This window comes from Miscanthus floridulus, chromosome 1 (assembly GCF_019320115.1).
Source record: "Miscanthus floridulus cultivar M001 chromosome 1, ASM1932011v1, whole genome shotgun sequence".
In the NCBI taxonomy this organism is placed as follows: domain Eukaryota; kingdom Viridiplantae; phylum Streptophyta; class Magnoliopsida; order Poales; family Poaceae; genus Miscanthus; species Miscanthus floridulus.
The window spans coordinates 77,607,566-77,627,971 of record NC_089580.1 but is presented as its reverse complement, the minus strand read 5'-3'; the positions used below and the strand labels follow the sequence as shown (position 1 = coordinate 77,627,971).

Here is a 20,406-nt window from a genome sequence, read left to right as displayed (position 1 = left end):
GACTGGTCGCCCTCCCATAGGCTGCCACGGCTGACACAGGCTTCCAACCAGCTGTACTAGGAGTGGCGGCCCTACAGGCGGCAGGGAATCGATTGAGATTTCTAGCTCAAGGCGTGCAACGTGTAGCTGGTTATGGGTCTATCTATGGCGGAAACGATCGGCTGATTTGTCATTTTATTACAGAAGTGCTTAATTTAGACAAGGATAGAGATTACATTCTATCCTCATTTTTTTTTGTTATATGTTAACCCAGAGTCTAAACTTGTCTATTACACAACCATGTGTTTTATGTAGTTTTAACACATGAATTTTTTGTACCATAGAATTAAGATCCAACAGCCTCCACCCTTCTTCTACCTCCAGCCTCCACAGATCACACATCACAGATCACAGATCACAATTTTTTTCTATGGAAGGACAAATCACAGATCCACCGTCTAGTCTTAATGGACCGGGTCCATGGGAGTGGAAAGGGAAAAGACAGAGTCATTGACACGCGGGGCCCATGGGGTGAGGTGGCGCCTCCCCACTGGTTCGTGCGACGTGGCCAGGGACACGGCATTGGATGCCATCGCGAACGCGTCGGTCGTCGTCGTCCTCATTCCCATCCGCTCGGTCAACGAAACGAGAAAGAGAAAGAGCGAGAGAGAGGAGGAAGGAGAGAGGGAAGAGAAAGAGAGAGATGGAGAGAGATAAAAAAAATCCATGTGTTTTTTTTTTTTTTTGTTAAAACACATGTGTGTTGTATAGTATTTATGTATCTAAATTGGAGCCGGCAGCCGTGTCCACGTTGGCACCTTGATTCGAGAACGAGAATGAGAAAAAGAACGAGAAGCTGTTTGGTTGCAGTGTCTAGCATCTTGCGCACACCGGCGCGAGCAGCGGCGGCCGCGGAACATGCACCACGCGAGCCTGGCCCTGGGAAAACGAATCTCATTTTCGTTTCCAGGAGCCTGGCCGGCTGCGTGCTTTTGCACCGAGAGAGCCTGGCCCAGGGCACGGTACAGGCATCCAAACGAGCCTCGCTTGCATCCTGGGATGATGGGCCACCCAAGTTCCTGTAGTAGCATAGGACAACTTTTTTTTTTTTGACAAACAACATTTTTATTATTAGCAGCAAGCAGCTGCTAGGAGGGAATAAGGATCCCAAGATACAAACTGCGGTGCCATTCGCAGAGGGCAGCTGCTTACATGGTTTGCATTAGTACAGGAGAAGTTTCCTTGATTACATTGAAGCTCTGAATGTCTAAAGGCTTCAGTAGCTAACAAATGAGCTGTGGTATTGAAGCTCCTCGCAATCTTTAGAACCTTGCTATTTGAGTCGGCTACCGCATTTAGAAATCTATGAGTGAAAGGCTTGATGTCCCAACGAGGAGGAGCCATTGAAGAAGTTTACAAGTAGCTGGCTATCAGCGAGGAAAGAAATATTTGTGATGTGGAGCAAGGAGATGATCCAAGCGGCGAGGGCAAGGCCAGCAGCTTCAGCCATAAGGACGGAGGTGGCATGATTGATTTGAGCTGATCACTTGGATCTAGGATGAAGATTCCTAGTCCAGCTTTCCTTACATTGGACTATTGGAGCTAGGATGAAGATTCCTAGTCCAGCCATAAGGGTCTGTTCGGCTGGTATTAAAGTCGGCTGAAGTTATTTTCTTGTGAGAGAAAAATACTGTAAATTATAGCTGATAAGCAGGGATTATAGAAGCATCATAATAACATCTTAGCCCAGGGAGCAGGATAGGGAGGCTGCAAACAGTTTGGTTGTCTGGCACTCCCAAACTGGATTGGTGACAGGGTAAGGCTAATTGTCGATCCTCTGAGATCAAAAAAAATATTGTGGATCCTCACCTTAACCTGTTCGGTTGATCCAGTTGTGACTGATTTCGGCTGATTCAATAGTGTTCCGTGAGAGAGAATAAACTGAAACAAGCTGAAAAGAGATCAGCCGAACATGGCGCAGCACGCCAGCACGTGTCCCCAACTATCCCGCCTGGCCAATTCCCGTCGTCCTACTCTGTCCTCCGGGCGAGTCGGGCGACCACACAAGCCCTCGCAGGGCCGGCCCTGGGGGCGGGCAAGCGGGGCGGCCGCCCTGGGCCCCCAACTCCAAGGGGCCCACCCTAAGGTATGTACACAACACAGGTATATGTATTTGACATGTTAGCAATCAAGGCCCAGCAGCGTTGTCAGCCTGCCCAAGGACGCAGTTGGCATCTGCGACCACGAGAAGCTATCCCCACCCCGCCAGTCCGCGGGTGACACGAACACACCGATACGCGCTCTCCTCGACCTCGACTCCTCCTGTGCGGCGGTGATGCGAGACACGAATCACTGTCCATGGACGACGCACATGAGACGGCAGCGACGCAACGCAAGACGCGATTCACCGAGATACCAAGACGCAAGTAGCATTTGTCAAAAAAGAAAAAGAAAAAGACGCAAGTAGCAAGCGTCTGCAGTTTTGCTCCGTGTGAGTATGATCTAGGTATGCAGACCAAGTCCACAAAAACCGATTATGCTCTGGAATTGAACGTGATTATATATTTATATTGGTTGAGTTTTGACTGATTGTAGGAGTGCCCTCACCATTATAGCATTGAAGCATAATGCGTAATCGCTGATTCTTTGCTCGTGCTCAATTAAAATTAGGGTGCAACCATACAAAAAATTGATTTAGTTTCAGATTTAAGTTAATGTGAATTACCAGATTGGTGTTATTTTTTTGGCTAATTCATTCTCCAAATTTTAACAGTATCATGTCATCAAGAAAGTAAGCTTCGACAGTGAAAAAAGAAAAAAAAACACACGAGTAAATGAGTTGATACAATCATAGATAGGGTCTATCCATAAGTTTTAAAGATAATTTATATGTATGAATTGTTTCATATGATTGTTGTTTTTGCATATGAAATTATGTGTTTATCATTGACATTGCATATGTATTTTTACTTATAAGTATTGTCACTATCATGTACTCTTAAAGGGCCCCGGATATTGGTTTCGCCCTGGGCCCAAAAAAAAACTCAGGGCCGGCCCTGAGCCCTCGTCGGCCATCACCCACGTGTCGTGCTCCCCCTTTCTCACGCGCCTCGCTCGTGATCACCACCTCTCTTCTGCCTTCTCCCTTCCCCGTCTCCTATATAAACATCACCACCTGCGACGCTTCTCTTCATCGACCTCGATCCATTGAATTTACTAATACTAATAAATTCTTGTTGGGATATATTCCTCCAATTCCCCTCCTCCTCCCAACAACAATCTGGTCGATCTCTCTCGCCAAACAAAAACCCAAAAACCATTCCGTCCGATCCCACAGAAACTCTCTCAGTTTCAGTTCGATCGATCGCTCCCGTCTCCATCGTTTGCCAGACACCAACACCCAAAACCATGGCCTTCAACCTGGCTCAGTGCGCCACCGCCGCGGCATCCGTCGCGCCCCGCACCCCTCGCCCTAGGTCCGCGGCCGCGGCGTCCGTGTCCGTCTCCTTCTCCGCAAGGAAGGCGGCGGCGGCGGCGGCCGGCAGCGTGCGGCTGCAGCGGCAGGCGTGCTGCGAGCCATCGGTGGCGCCGGCGCGTTCGGTGTTGTGCCGGGCCGCGGTGTCGGGGAAGACCGCGGCCGACCGGGCCGCCTCCAGGAGGAGGTCCGGCGGCGTGCCGGTGTTCGTGATGATGCCGCTGGACACTGTCAAGAAGTGCGGCAGCCGCGCTGAACCGGCGCAAGGCAGGTGCAGGCGAGCCTGTCCGCGCTCAAGAGCGCGGGCGTGGAGGGCATCATGGTGGACGTGTGGTGGGGCATCGCCGAGAGCGACGGCCCGGGGAGGTACAACTTCGCGGGGGTATATGGAGCTCACTGGAGATGGCGCGCAAGGCCGGGCTCAAGGTGCAGGCCGTCATGTCCTTCCACCAGTGCGGCGGCAACGTCGGCGACTCCGTCAGCATCCCGCTGCCCAGGTGGGCCGTGGAGGAGATGGAGAGGGACCAGGACCTCTGCTACACCGACCAGTGGGGGCGACGCAACTACGAGTACGTCTCGCTCGGCTGCGACGCCATGCCCGTCCTCAAGGGCCGCACGCCCGTCGAGTGCTACACCGACTTCATGCGCGCGTTCCGGGACCATTTCGCCGACTACCTCGGCAACACCATCGTGGAAATCCAAGTCGGCATGGGCCCCGCCGGCGAGCTGCGCTACCCGTCCTACCCGGAGAGCAACGGCACCTAGGAAGTTCCCCGGCATCGGCGCCTTCCAATGCAACGACAGGTACATGCGTAGCAGCCTGAAGGCGGCAGCGGAGGCGGCCGGCAAGCCTCAGTGGGGCCACGGTGGGCCGACCGACGCTGGCGGCTACAACAACTGGCCCGAGGACACCATCTTCTTCCGCGGCGACAACGGTGGGTGGAGCACCGAGTACGGCGACTTCTTCCTGTCGTGGTACTCGCAGATGCTCCTGGAGCACGGCGACCGCATCCTGTCGGGCGCCACGTCCGTGTTCGCCGCGGCGCCCGTGGAGGTGTCCGTGAAGGTGGCCGGCATCCACTGGCACTACGGCACACGGTCCCACGCCCCGGAGCTGACCGCGGGGTACTACAACACGCGGCACCACGACGGGTACCGCCCCATCGCGCGCCTCATGGCCCGCCACGGCGCCGTGCTCAACTTCACCTGCGTGGAGATGCGGGACCACGAGCAGCCGCAGGAGGCGCAGTGCATGCCGGAGCACCTGGTCCGGCAGGTGGGCGCCGCGGCGCGCGCCGCCGGGGTGGTCCTGGCGGGCGAGAACGCGCTCCCGCGGTACGACGGCACGGCGCACGACCAGGTGGTGGCCACCGCCGCCGAGCGCTGCGCCGCCGAGGACCGGATGGTGGCGTTCACGTACCTGCGCATGGGGCCCGACCTCTTCCACCCGGACAACTGGCAGCGGTTCGCCGCCTTCGTGCGCCGCATGAACGGCGCCGGGTCGTGCCGGGAGGCCGCGGAGCGGGAGGCGCACGGCGTCGCGCAAGCCACGGGGTCGCTGGTGCACGAGGCCGCTGTCGCGCTGCGGAGCTGACCCAACCCACCGGGTTGGGCCGCCGGAAGCCTGCCATCGATTTGGATTGTGTAGGGTTTGGGAGCTCGGGTTCTTGTTGGGTTTTCCTTTTGGGGGGGAGAGGGAGCGCTGTCGAGATCGAGAGCGAGCAGAGTCTCTCGTCTCGTGCACCTCATCCCGCGTAGACGACGAGATTGTGACGAAGCCGGGGGAAAGGGAGGGGAGGACAAAAGATTGCTTTTGTCACGTTTCAGGCTCCGACCATCGCCGGAGTTTGTTCGGGGAATATATCCATTTCCTGCAGAAATCAGCAGAAAATGCTGATTCGGTGCTGTGTTCCTGCACTGACTGATTCGGTGCTGCTTCTAGTCTTCTTCTCCTCTCATCTGCTCTGCTGTGCTCTCTTGTTTGGCCGGCTGACAGGCTGCTTGAGGTCGACGGCCTGTGTTTGAGCCGGCCACATCCCTTTTTATGGATGTCTGTAAATCAGTATTTCTAACAGAAGTTACATTGCATCCATTTCCAAAATGAGTCCACAAGATGTTGATAGTGACCAGTAGAATTGTTAGGATTGTCCTTGTAGAAACAGTGCAAAAGACTATCGAGCTCAGTATCGAAGTGGGCGAGTTATTTATCTAAAATTTACACATATGGATCGATCATCGAAAAGGGAGATACAGAGATGTAGATCAACGACAACGACAGTCATCCTCGTGAGGAAGATTAGAAGGGAACGTACTGAGAACGTACCCCTAAGCTTCCGTTGCTAGAAACTTTCATATAGAACCGCGTCCAAGTTTGTCCACTGCGTGTATGATTTTGTTTGGTAAATTTAGAGCATTTTGTGTGGGGTATTACCGTATTACGGCCTTTAGTTGCCTTGCCCGCGTGATCCCCAGTGCCTCACCTCACCTGCACGATCCCGTCTTGCCTCATATCAGTAAGCTAGGCTCACATGACCCAGATTGGGCGCAGGAAGTTGAAGGTCACTTTCAATGGTTGCTCGTATGTACTAAGTCAGCCAAGACAGCAGCGTGAGGCCGAGCAGCAGGGCGCGGGGCCAGCGGCTCGCTGCGGCTGGCCTCGGCCAAGCCCAAGCGGCTCGACCGGCCAAGCGCTGCGGCACGGTTGACCGTGCGGGACGCGGCCATGTGCGCGGCGTGAGAAGGTGGCGTGGTGACCGCGCACCCGGCGCCAACCAACCCGAGACAGTGACACACGAATTTTAAAACGTTCAACACGACCAAACGATTGCTTTAGAACCTAAACCATCTTCATCATGCTCAAGATGGCACATGAGACTATCAAATCGAGCTATAACACTACACCGCTCCTTAACCCAATCTCTCAAAATAAATTGCTAAACATAGTAGCGTCTAACTGTTGGCAGACTTGGAAATTTCTAAGTTTTTGAGCTGAATTTGATTTCCATTTGCGATTTCTAAGCTAGTGGAAATATTAGCTAGAATATCATTTTTCGACCGTAAGTATTTCAGTGTCATCTACAAAGTTTGTACTTCCAACTTTATTAAGGCGACTCATATATATGTTCTATAGTATTTTTGCTTAATAAAAATTGGTTTTAAACCCTAAGTGATATAACATGACTATCGAATCAACTTTCGTTTCGCATTTTAGTTGATCGTTTCGAGTTACAGAAATTGATCTACACACTTTATCACATACATTAACACATAAACATGATGCTCATAACATATTTTAGTAAATGATTTACGGTGTAACACCGATGGTATTACATTTTCCTCCTCTTTTTCATCACTCTGACCACTTCTTTACTTGTGACACCCCTCTTCCTTCGCCATTATTCTTGCATTCGTTTTCCACCAAGTTGCTCGTGGAGGCTCTGAATTATCAAAAGATGAACACCACTTCCTTGTTAAGGTTGGTAACTCGCAACCATTTAATTTCCTAGTTTGTTCCTTTGGTTAAATTGTGAATGAAAATCATCTTTTCTTCCTTTTAGAGTGCTTATAGATCATGGAGGCTCCCCGAATTTTTAAGTTTGTGTCCATACCAACTTACGCTAAGGTTGGCATGTAGCCTATACTTTAACTGTTTGCTTGGTTATATTGTTTTCAATATATTGAGATGAATGTGATGGAGATCATCTTTAATTTAATTACTTTTCATTTTGAGGCTCCTGAATTGCGAAGGACGCACGTCACCGATATATATTAATTAATAGCTGTATGTAGATAAAAATATATTATTTCTCAATTGTTTGGAACGTGTCTCATCTAGTTAGAGAAATTAAAACTAATTAATATATTATTTCTCATAGATTAATGGTAATTTGAGGCTGAGTAACCGTGGTCTAATAAAGAAATCAAGTTCACTAGGGGATGTAGCCCCGACAACCCCCCCTTTGGATCCGCCCCTGGGGCTGATTAATAATTTCAGTCATAATGGATGAATTCTACGTAAATATATGGGTTATAAATGATTATTTTAATGATGATAAAATTGGTACTTTTATGACGAAATGTGCATGAGCTTTGGTTATCCTGACCCAAATTACCTGCTGCACGTGGACAAATAAAAATACGTCATGTGGACCAGTGGACAAATAAAAATACGATACGTCGACCAATAAAAATATGCCACGTGGACCGATCAGAGAAGGCCACTTGGACCAAACAGAAATGGCGAGAGACGTCAGAGAGCACCCCTCGTCGCATCTACTACGTCCTGACTGAGCTTTACAAAAATCAATCAGACAAGCCCCTCTTATTCAACTGCAGCCGCGTGACGTCTCCGTCTTTTGGTTGTCGCCTTCCCCTGGCATGGAGTAGTGCCTGGTACAAGTAGGAAACTCGGCAGGTAACTTCGGCCTGTCGAGCGCTATCAAAAATAGTAAATATGTCGAGTGTTTTTTTTTTTGCCGAGTGTATTTTATCGGACACTCGATAAAGAGCTGATTTGTCGAGTGTAATGCAGAAGACACTCGGCATACATGCATATTGCCCTTGGTAAAAAACCCGATTTGCCGAGTGTAGTATATCAGACACTCGGCAAACAACAAGACGATACTCGGCAATCAATGGACACTCGGCAAAATACTATCACGTGACCGGCAGGTGCGACAGCCGTCTGACGGCGTGCCGGTCGTTAGCAAAAGTGCTACTTTGCCGAGTGTTTTTCCCCAGCACTCGACAAAATTATAAGTGTGCCGAGTGTTTTTTATTAACACTCGGCAAAGCCAAAACTTTTTTTCCTCTTCTGCCCTCCAAACTTTTTTTACTCTCCACAAACAATATGTGGTACTACATGTTAAAATTTGGTATATTTCTCGATCTGTTTGGTATATTTAATTAATTTATTGCATTTAGGGAATTTTTTTGGTATAAGTCAAATTTGAACTGCAAGTGATTCAAATAATGGAATAAAATGAGTGGAAAAATGATATTCATGTTATTGAGTCCATTTTGAGGCCTTACCCGAGAAATGAAAAGAAATTTCGAACATTTTGTTCAGGAAACACGACCATGAACGTGTGGCCGAATGATTTTTAAATTCTAAAAAAAACAAACAAAGTCTAAAAATCACGAGATTTGTCAAAATCTCCTGATATCATACGTGGAGGCTGTGGTAAAAAATTGAGAATGTTTCGCACAATTTGTCACGTACGACACTTACAAACCGAAGCATCTTCGAAGAAGAATCGTAGCCTTGAGAAGGATCCGGTAAGATTTGGAGTCAAAGTGACGGACGAATTGGGGTTTGACTTCAAAACTTTTTGTATAGGCAATAGACAACATAGATTGGTTCACGTCAAATTTTGATAATTTTTCGGATTCGTTCGATAATTTTAATTTGTTAAGTGCAATTATAGAATTTTAATTGATATATATTGAATTTGAGCTACAACTGCATGAAATAATAAGTTTTTTTTTCACTCATGGCCTTGAAACTTTTTCTACTCTCTACATACTACATGTGGTACTCCATGTTAAGATTTGGTGTATTTTTTGATCCGTTTGATATATTTAATTAATTTATTGCGTTTAAAGGAATTTTTTTTGGTATAAGTCAAATTCGAACTGCAAGTGATTCAAATAATATAATAAAATGAGTAGAAAAATAATATTCATGTTATTGAGTCTCGTGTGAGGCCTTATCCAGGAAATGAAAGGAAATTTTGAACATCTTGTTCATGAAACCCGACTACGAAAACGTGTGGTCGAATGATTTTTAAATTCTTAAAAAAACAAACGAAGTCTGAAAATCATGAGATTTGTCAAGATCTTGTGATATCATACGTGGAGTTCGTGGTAAAAATTTGAGAAGGTTTCGGACAATCTGTCACGTACGATGTTTACAAACCGGAGTATCTCAGAAGAAGAATCGTAGCGTTGAGAAGGATTCGGTAAGATTTGGATTTAAAGTGACGGTCGAATTGTGGTTTGACTTTAGAACTTTTTGTATAGACAATAGAGAACATAGATTGATTCATGTGTAATTTTGGAATTTTTTTGTATCCGTTCGATAATTTTAATTTGTTACACAACTGGAACGAGGTTCTTTGCCGAGGGCCGGATACGCTCGGCAAAGAAGCCTTTGCCCTCGGCAAAGGCTTTGCCAAGAGTTACTCTTGGCAAAGGCCGGTCGACACAGTTCCTCACGGCAAAGGCTACTTTGCCGAGAGCCGCATCTCGGGCTCTCGGCAAAGGATTTGCCGAGGGTTAGCCGGCCATCAGCAAAAATTTTCGCCGTGACGGGGAGAGGTCACGGTAAAGTTGATCTTTGCCGTGAGCCTTAGCAAGTTCTTGGCAAAGAATTTCTGAATTTTTTTCCAAAAAACTTTGCCGAGCGTCTGTCAGAAGAGCTCTCGGCAAAGAATATTGATAATTTTTTTTGACATTTTTTGTGCCGAGAGCTATGGCTCAGCTCTCGGCAAAGGATTCCTCTTTGCCGAGCGCTATGGTCATGCGCTCAGCAAAGCTGGGATTCTGTGTGTTCCAGAATTTCCAGCTTTGCCGAGGGCATGACCATAGCCCTCGGCAAAGCCACAGCCAGTTTTATTTTTTTTTGTTTTTTGCATTTCCAGTCAACAAATAAACATATATATGACATCCACATCACAATAAGCACATCCACATATCAATAACCACATCCACATCACATAATTCACATCCACATCACATAGAAGTCTCAAAGTTCGAAGTCACAAACAAATCTCGACACATAGACAACCACAAGTGTAAAGTTCGACAAGCAACATAAACAAGAGGCATAGGAGGCGCCAAACTGGTCACGGCGACGGTCCGGGCTGAGAAGGTGCCGCGTGCGATCCTAGGGAGTTGACGAGAAGGTTAGGGTCGTTCGACGCTGCCGACTGACGCTACACAAACAAAGAAGATGCAGAACGTGTTAGACAACATAAATAGATAACCAAGCACTACATGTACTTTTTACCACCACGACCACACCACCACCACCACCACGCCACCACCACACTACTACTAACCAACAAGCACACCACCACGCCACCACCACCACCACCACCACCACCACGCCACCACCACAACCACACCACTACTACCACCAACAACAACCACACCACCACACCACCACCTCCACCAACCACGCAGCCACCACCACGACCACGCCACCACCACCACCAACCATGCCGCCACCACCACCCACCACCATCACCACTAGCACTAGGTTTCACTAGGTTTTACTAGGTTTCACTAGGTTTGACATTTAAAGAAACTAAAACATTTGTCATACTCACCGGAGTAGAATCAAGCTGAGGTGGAGGTGTAGGCTGCAGCTGACCGAGCAGGAACTGTGGGACCGTTCCACCTTGGGTCATCGCAAGACCCCGCACGTAGGAGAGCACCTCTGCCATCTGTCGCTGATCCTGCTCCTGCTTGGCCTCTAAAGTTGCCAGCCTCTGCCGCTCGAACTCCCGCTCGGCCTCCAAAGCTGCCAGCCTCTGTCGCTGCTGCTCCCGCTCGGCCTCCATCGCCTGTAGCTGTGCCTGCAACATTTGATGCCAATGTTTCAAGATTGCGGAGCTAAGGTATGTAAAAGTCAAAGAACTAGGAATGGAAGAGAACACTTACCTGGAGTGTCGACACCACGGTCGGGCGCTGGCGTATGGCCGGCATTGAGCTCGTGCTCGCTGCTCGGATCTAGTGCAGCGGAGGAACAGAGGTCGTGTCGAGGACACCGTCGCTAAGCCAGAACCGCCCGTGCTTCTTGCCTTGCCCCACCCTCATCACGAGCTCTGGATCAAGCCGCTCCTCGGTGGTTGGGTCGTAGTCTAGCCCGTGGACTGACCTTGCCATCTCTGTGTACGCAGAGATGCGAGGGGCAATGCTGGCGTTGGTGAACGACTCGGCAGGGACTTCTGGGGTCCAGTCGGTGGCGGACGTCGCCTTGCCCAAGTGGGACAAGGCATATGCCTTGAGGTGACCACAAGGGCGGCCACCATGTGACGCCGACTGCGAGAAAGACAATAACATTGTTAGAGTTGTTGCAGAATTGATTGTTAGGTTAGAGAAATGGTTTTGCCTTACCCAAGCTTCTGAGAATTCGGAGAGGTTGCAGCTGCCTTGATGGTGTGGTACTCCTTGCATCAGCAAACGACGCTCGCGTGCTTCATCATGCTCCTTCTTCCAGTCCTGGCTGAGCCACATGTCCACAATCCTCTCCCAGGCATCCGGATGCCGATTGCACCAGTTTGGAATCGCCTACAGGCCATCAAGCAAACGATATATCAGAAGATCAAATTAAGGAAACTTAATCTCAGAAGAATTCAATAGTAATGTTCCGTATTTACCGCAAGGTACTCCTCCTTGGTCAGCACCACCTGTCTTGCCTCGTCCTTTTTGATGCTACGCCCTTGGACCTTCGCGTAGTGCCAAATGTGCGCCTGATGACGCACGTCGTGAATCATGTCCGTGACATGCTTCTTACAAGAAGCGACCGCCACCTGGTACGCCCTGTGCTCCTTGCCCTCCTCGATTCTAAAGAAATCCTACATAAAGGCGCGAGGTATCAATTACTTATTAGAAGAATGCCCAATGAATACGATGTATCTGTGGCTAAAAGAATACAATGTGTGCCTGAAAGACTTACCGACAGGTCCCTGACGACCCGCTCCACCTTGTTCCTGTATCTGTGGCCACTACGATCCATGGCATCGGTGGCCAATTCGTAGTGGTCGAACTGAGTGGCCGGCTCGAACATGTCTGGGCTCACCTCCACCAGGCCAGGGTAGTGCTCCCTGCACAGACCTCCTAGGATGCCATTCACTTTGCGTGCCTTGGCTCCAGTCTCCACAAGTTTCCAGTTCCTGCACAAGTGATTACAAAAAGTATTAGTTTGTATTTTGATTTTCAACATTTCAAATGAAGAAGTTTCGAGCACATCTTAAGTTACTTACCTATCCCCATTGGGTGTGATCAGCGGGAGGGCCGCTTCAGGTATTGGTCGACGCGGGAGCTTCGTGGGACCACGCAGGTACACCGTCGACACACCAGAGGAAGTGGATCCCCCTGCAGTCGCCTCGTCCCCTGAGGTGGAGGACCCCCCTGCATCCGCATGCTCCATCACGGCGGTAGGCTCCTCCACGGCCGCAGGCTCCTCCATGGCCGGAGGGGTAGTCGGCTGCGTCCTGCTCGGACGCCTACGGCTCCTCCGCCTCGGCACCGGCTCCGGAGGCTGAACCGACGCCTCCGGCTCCTCCTGGCTAGCGTAAAGAGACTGGACAGACCTCCTGTGTGGCATCTCCTGCATTAAAAAAGAACAAAACAATTAGCATATATAAACGATACATAATTAGAAAGAGATGCAAAATGAAGATAATTACATGCAAAATGAATATCATTACAAAATCAGATAATATTACATGTATTAGAAATGATCTCCATGATCGGGATTAGCTGGATTGTACATATCGTCATCGCTATCAACCATGTCCAAATCTTCATCCGCCTCCTCATCATCACTATCAACACCTAAGTGTAATCGGTCAAGGAACACTATGTCCTTTGGATTTTCCACCTCATCTCCAAAGTCCTTGTCCACAACCCTTTCGATGTCTGTCTCCATTTCTACTAGCCCGGTTAAGTCTATCTCAAAGCTCCCTTGTAGCCCCTCTTCGTGTTGATAGAACTCTCCATCATGTGTTTCTGGGTTCAAGTTGTAATCTTCATCGTTTGGGAGAGGTAGTCTACCGTGCAGCGATATTGTGTGAACAACATACCAACCCTTAAGGTTTTCCTTGGTTTGGCAAGCATATGGACTATAATAGACTTGCTTGGCTTGTGTGGCCACAATCCATACATCATCACCTTCATAGACGGAATCCTGTCGAGTCTCGACTAGCCCAAGATGAGGGTACTGTCTCAATACCTCAGGATCAAATCACCAGCATTTGAATATGAAAGGACTAAAAGGTTTGGCTCCACGAAACTGGAGTTCGTATATTTCTTCAAGTATCCCATAATAGTCGTTGCCATCAGTTCTGGGCGTCATAACTCCAGTATTTGTGGTCCTTCGATGCGGCCGACTCTGTTCGTAGCTTGTTGTGTGAAAGCGATACCCATTGACGTCATAAACGTTACATGACATGACCCTAAAGTTGAAGCCATCGGCAACCTGCCGCAATTTGGCACTTATAGACGCATCCCTGTAGCACTGCAAAGTCAGGCTAGAGTGTTATGTTATTCACACAAACGACCAACTTGAAATCAAGAAACAAGGGGGAAGTTGGACGGTACCTTCTTTTGGAACCAAGAAATGAAATCCCGCTCCTTAAGAATGGTATCAACTTCATGAGGGCAAGGTCGCCTTGATTGACGCCAGAATAGATTAACAAATTCCCTGTGTAGACAAGAAACATGACGGGGTTGGATGCAGAATAGTGACGGTGTAAGTAACAAGTTCGTTGAGAACTTACTCGATATACGGTGCCACTTCATCTAGGTTGGCCAACAAATATAGCATGATACTGCGCCACTCTTCATTGCTCAAGGTCTTTGGGCTCAATGCACTCGCTCTTCCGAGTGACCCTTTCAAAAGGCTGAGGGTAGATTTATTTTCATCCTCATTGTAACGAGCCGGTCGATTATGCACGCTAGGAAGGTTGCCCTTATAGTATGTTGTTGTGAAGTTTGACACCTCCTCGTTAATGAACGCCTCTGCCATGGAAGCCTCAATTCTGGCTTTATTTCCACATTTCTTGCGAATAGTCTTTAGACATCTCTCGATTGGATAGCACCAGCGGTTCTGCATGGGCCCCCCATTCGTGCCTCGTACGGGAGGTGCACAATCAAATGCTGCATCGACAGGAAGAAGCCGGGTGGAAATATCTTCTCCAACTTACAGATCAACTCAGGGGCTCTTTTTTCCAAGTCAGCCACCACGTTTTGAGATAACTCCTTGGCATAAAGCTGGCGGAAGAAATAGCTCAACTCTGCCAGCACGACCCAGACATGCTCAGGGACGAAGCCTCGAACCATCGACAGAAGAAGGCGCTCAATCCATATGTGGAAGTCGTGACTCTTCATCCCTAAGACTCGACCAGTAGATGGGTTGGCCCCCCCTCTTAAGATTCGCTGCAAACCCATCAGGAAACATTAAGTCCTTGATTCATTGGACTACAACCATCCTGTGCTTCTTTTCCAAGACGTAATCGCCCCTAGGCCTTCTCCATGTCTTGCCGGCTCTTGGTGGTCGCATCTCTAGGTGTGGTCTATCGCATAGCCTTGCTAGGTCCGCTCTAGCCTTAGGGTTGTCCTTTGACTTGTCAGTGTCCATGAGTGTTGCCCAGAGAGCTTTGGTGACATTCTTCTCAGTGTGCATTACATCAATGTTATGTGGCAGGGCCAGGTGCTTAAAATAGGGAAGCCTCTCCAAGCCCGACTTATGAGTCCACATATGTTGAACACCATACCCCACGAAACCAACTCCGTCTTCCTTGGCGACAGGACCATCTATCTGAGCAAGAACCTCGGCGCCAATCATCTTCTGCGGTTCAGGGTCTGTCACTACAACACCTTTCGTAAAGTTCTTAATGTCTCGTCTGAATGCATGGTCAAGAGGGAGGAATTGTCGATGTTTGTCGAACGAGGAAAACTTTCCACCACTCTTCAACCTAATGAACTGCAGAGCTGCCTTGCATACCGAGCATGGGAACTTCCCATGGACACACCAGACGCTGAATAGACCATACGCTAGAAAGTCATGCATCGAGTAGTGGTACCAAACGTGCATTGTGAAGTTCCTCTTTGTAGCACGGTCGTATGTCAGTACCCCGTTATCCCATGCACTGATCAACTCATCAATCAAAGGCTCCATGAACACACCCATATGTTTCCCCGGGTGACCAGGAATTATCAGCGACAAGAATATGTTCTGACGTTGAAGAAGGACGCCGGGGGGGGGGGGAGATTGAGGGGGATAACGAAGATTGGCCAACAAGTGTATGGGGTCACCATCATTCTAAAAGAATTGAACCCATCTGTTGCAAACACAACACGCACATTACGAGCCTCTAGATCTTTGTCAGCATAAATGCCATCAAATGTTTGCCATGCTTCACCATCTGATGGATGTACCATCTTGTCAGGATTGTATCGGATGCCATTTTTGTGCCATGTCATCTGTTTCGTGGACTCCTCGCTCATGAATAGCCGTTGGAGTCTCGGTATGAACGGAAGGTACCGTAGGACTTTCATGGGGATTCCAAGCTGCTTCTTCTACCCATCACTAGATTCTACCTCCACATACCTAGAGGACTTACACTTTGGACAGTACTTTGCTTCCGCGTGTTCTTTCCTAAAGAGGACGCACCTGTTCTCACAAGTGTGTATCTGCTCATATGGCATCTTAAGAGCTTTGAGGAGCTTCACTGACTCGTACATGTTCTTCGGCAGCGTGTGATCTGCCGGAAGCAGGGTCCCAAAAACTGGCAGCATACTATCGAAGCAGTCTCGACTCATGTTATGCATGGACTTTAACCCCATTAAGCGTCCAATGGCATCGAGTTGAGAAACATTTGTCTTGTCATGAAGGGGCCTCTTAGCCGACTCCATCATGCGATAGAATGCCCTTGCGGTTTCCTCTGGCTCCTGCTCCTCGGTTTCGTCCGTACATCATACACCGAAGTGTGCTTGGTGGAAGTCATCCATCATGTCTGGTACCCCGCCATCACTATCAAACTCCTCCAAGCGTGGCCTCAATGCCTCATCTCTAATACGATGGCCTTCACCATGGCACACCCACCGGGTATAGTCTGGCGTAAACCCAAACTTGCAAAGATGTTCCTCAATGACCTTCCTGGTTTTCCTATTCCTGTTTGCACATTCGCTGCAGGGACACCACACCTCTGTCGCTGCTTGAGCACCCACACCAATGCTTTGTCCAAGAAATCCTCAGTCTTCTGTATCCATTCACGAGTGACCTGATTCTGACTACGGCGGCCTGTGTACATCCAATCACGGTTATCCATCATCTACCATATATATAATAGAGTAATATAACCATCAATAGCATATGCACCGCTTGCCTACTATCTAATAGGTAGGGATAGATCCTAATCCCACCCGCAGATGTGTAGATGAGGTTAGTTTCTATGCTCCGCTCCAATCTGAGATAGAATTTCGGCAGCACATCCCCGCTGTTCTCCCGATACACGTCCTGGAAGGGAGAGTGTGTATCTGGAAAACAACAGGGAGGTGATGCTGAAACCCCATCTCGGACCGGACCGGACCATACAAACTAAATCATCTACGCATCCGCGGGTTGTCCAAATAACGTGGACAATCCAAAACAGATATGGTCGTAGATATGCAGAGATCCGCATACCTACGATCGTATCTCTTTTGGACGGGAGACGCCTAACTGGTTTACGCGATCTAGCTAGGGTTACGGACAAAGGGCTTATACCTAGGGTGGCGGTGGAGTGGAGAGGTGACACGGTGCAGGCAGACCCGAAGGAAGACGCTCGGGGTACTCCGGGTCCCCTCCGTCGGGCTCTTCTCTGCAAAACAAGAAACACAATTTATAAGTTCAAAATTTTGGCAGAACCTCCCCTGTACGGGGAGGCTTCCAAAACCTACAAGGAAAAAGACGGCACAATGGCCGACATCCACAATTTCGGCACGATGGCCGACACAGCGACATATGGCACGATGGCCAACACATCCACAAAAGGCACGAAGGCCCACTAATCCAGAAATGGCACGAAGGCCAGCAATAGGCGGGAGGGGGGCTTTACCTTGGGTGGCAGTGTAGTTGGGCGATGCGGAGTCGGGATCACCCTCATCTTTGGCTAGACGCGGGGGAAACGGCGACGACGCGGGGGCGTGACGGTCGTCGGCCTCTCCTTCTCCCCTCCTTCTCCCCTCCTCTCTTCTCCCTTCCTCTTCTCCCTTCCTCCTCCAAATGCTCTCTGCACGACCGGTAGGGGCGCACGGGGCCAGCCGGGGGCACGCGGGGCCGCCCGGGGACACGCTGGCCGCAGGGGTGGGCCACCGGCGGGCGTGGCCGGGAGCACATGGGGCCGGCCGGGGACGCGCTGGCCGCGGGGGTGGGCCACCGGCGGGCGTGGCCGGGGGGCGACGGCGGTGCCCGACCACCGGGCGAGGCGGGGGACGACGCGGCCCTGACGACGACAGCGCTCGGCGGGACCGGCGGCGGCGAGAGGAAGGGGATGCGGGGGGTGTGGGCGAGAGGAAAGGCTGACTGGGCCGTGAGTGGTCTATGTGGACTGGGCCTTTGCCGAGGGCCCAGATCCGGGCTCTCGGCAAAGTTGTTTTTTATTTTTTTTAAAAAACTCTTTGCCGAGAGCCCTTTGAGGCTCTCGGCAAATACAATTTTTTTCCCAATTTTTTTCTGGTGGCTAACAATAATATTTAAAAGACATATTTAAAATTTGGAGCTTTTTTGATTTTATTAGCTATATTTAATAAGTTTATTTCATTTACTTGAATTCTTCCCGGTAATTCAAATTTGAACTGCAGGTGCATCGAATATTGGAATTGAGTGATTCAAAAAATCATATTCATGGTATTGCATGTGGTGTGAGACCGTATCCAGTGACAGATGCCAAATTTGGCGCATCGTTTTCACGGAACACGGCGAGGAACTTGCATGTAAAGTATTTTTTAAATTATATAAAATGGAAACGAAGTCCGAAATTCACGAAACTTGTCGATGTGTCATTTCATCGCATGTATAGGCTGTGATAAAAAATTGAGTGGATTTCGAGCAAGTTGCGACGTCCGATGCCTAAAACCCAGACATCTGTGTGATCACATGCGAATTATTTACTGCTGGCTGATTTGGATTATTTACTGCTGGCTGATTTGGTGTGAGAGAAAAACACTGTTCCCAGCTAGAAATTTACGATCGTTTATGAGCAAGCGAACAGGCTGCGCGTAGCCAGGTACAGCAGGACGATACCCACGCGGCCTTCGGCCGTCTGCCCGTCTGCCTGCCTGCCTGCCCCTCTCTCTCTCTTTGACCCCCTGGTTCCTGCCATGTGTGGGCCTTGGCGCCATACCTCAGTGCCATGCAGTGGATCAGGGCATGGCAGAGCCACGTCAAAATCGGTGGTGCGACAGACTCTGCCACGTCACCGGTCAGCGCCTCGGTCGTCGCCACGTCAGCCCTCTCGTCGCGCCACCATGCATGGCGCGGCACAGGCATTTCGCCGCGCCATGGCAATAGGCGCGGCCAAAAGTGTTAGATTTGGAAATAAAAAAACAACCAGTGTTAGATTTAAAATTAGTTTGTAAAAAGTGTTAAAATTAAAAAAAAAATTCTCCATCCCCAGCAAGGCATCGCCCTCTCTCCCCAGCAAGTCGCCCTGCGAGGAGGTCGAGGAGGGCTCGGTGACCTCTTCGGTCGCGATTGAAGTGCACACGGCGGTGGCAGCAGACTCATCAGGGTAAGAACTCGATGATTTTTCTTGGGTTGTTGTCGAGGAATGCCATGGACATGGATGCAGACCTTGAGATCGATGAATCATTGTTGCTTCCCTTCTTACCGTATTTTCTGATGCCTCTGTACTCGTATATGCGGAAATCAGGTAGTTGTAGAAGCATGTGAAATCGGCCCCTGTTCTTTTTTGTGTATATTTATATGCCAATGTGTCTTAGTGTGTGCATATGTTTTTTCCGTGTCACACATGCCTATCGATTGCTGGCTGCGTGTGATTTAGTATGTAGCGTGTGATTTAGGCATTACCCTACACAAGCCGGAAGTGCTTCCCGAGCGGCCAGGCCGTTCACGTCACCCCGATATCCTCTGACCGTTTGATTCTGAGATCAACGGTGGATGCTGATCCTACCTCGTCCAGAAATATCTGTTGCCGTCTCTATCCGCTCCCTCCCTTCCTCCAGAAGCATCGCCGCAGACGCCGGTTCCCTCGACGTCTCCGCTCCCCCGAGCTTCTGTCCGCCCCCTCCCACCTCCGCCGCCGCTCCTCCCCAGCGCCGGTGCTCCTCCCCTTCCCCTTCCCAGCTCTGCCTCCGCCTCTCCCCATCGTCGTCGCCGCCCCTTCCGAGACCAGCAAGCCCCAGCGCGGCTGTACGGGTGCAGCCGTCCCGGCTAGGGAGGCCTCCGACGCGAACCAAGTGGAGGTGCATTGTCTCCCTTCATTCCCTTCCTCTACCCCTTCCCGTTCCCCTTCCCCTCCCCTTGCTGCCATCGAGGACGGGTGTGTTCAAAATCAATGGTGGGTGGGCTCAGTTTCTCAGCCACAGACGCTGCGTTTCTCCAGCGCAGAACGGGGCGGGAAGACGAAAACCCCAACGCCGCCGCCTGCCGGAGTGGAAAGGGGTAAACCCGCCGAAATCGCATCCCATCCCACCCCACCCATCCGATTTCGATTCGATTCGCCGGTGGTGCCCGCAGCGGAGGGGATGGCGAGCTCCTACTCCTTCCCGCTGTTCGACCCGGCAGAGATCGAGGCGGCGCTGCACAGCCACGGCATCGCGCCCAGCACTAGCCTCTACGCCGAGGACATCGTCCACCCTCAGCCCGGCTTCGTCGCCGAGGTCCTCTATCTCTTCCTCCTCAACTTCGTCGGGTACGCCCCCGACGCTCCCCTCGCCCCGAGCTGTCCCATCTCACCTGGATCCGGCCTCATCTCTGCGTTTGCTTGCTTTGGGGGGCATTTTGCTTGTTGCAGCCACGAGCCCGACCAGCAGCTACAGTCCAGGCGCTGCAGGTGGTCGACAACCCGGAGCACCACATGCGCGCCCTACGGTTGTCGCGGATCTACAAGAGGGCCAACGCCTTCCTCCAGTCCATCTAGTGTTATAGAATCTGAAACCATTGTCCCTGAATCGACTACTTGTGACCCCTTTCTTTTTTTTTACGGTGTTGACAGTTG

General features: G+C 50.0%; 1 pseudogene; it reads left to right on the top strand.

Annotated features, from left to right (window-relative positions):
• The first annotated feature begins 3,183 nt into the window (after positions 1–3,183).
• On the top strand, positions 3,184–5,554 carry LOC136536501 (beta-amylase 1, chloroplastic-like; annotated as a pseudogene).
• Positions 5,555–20,406: the final 14,852 nt, after the last annotated feature.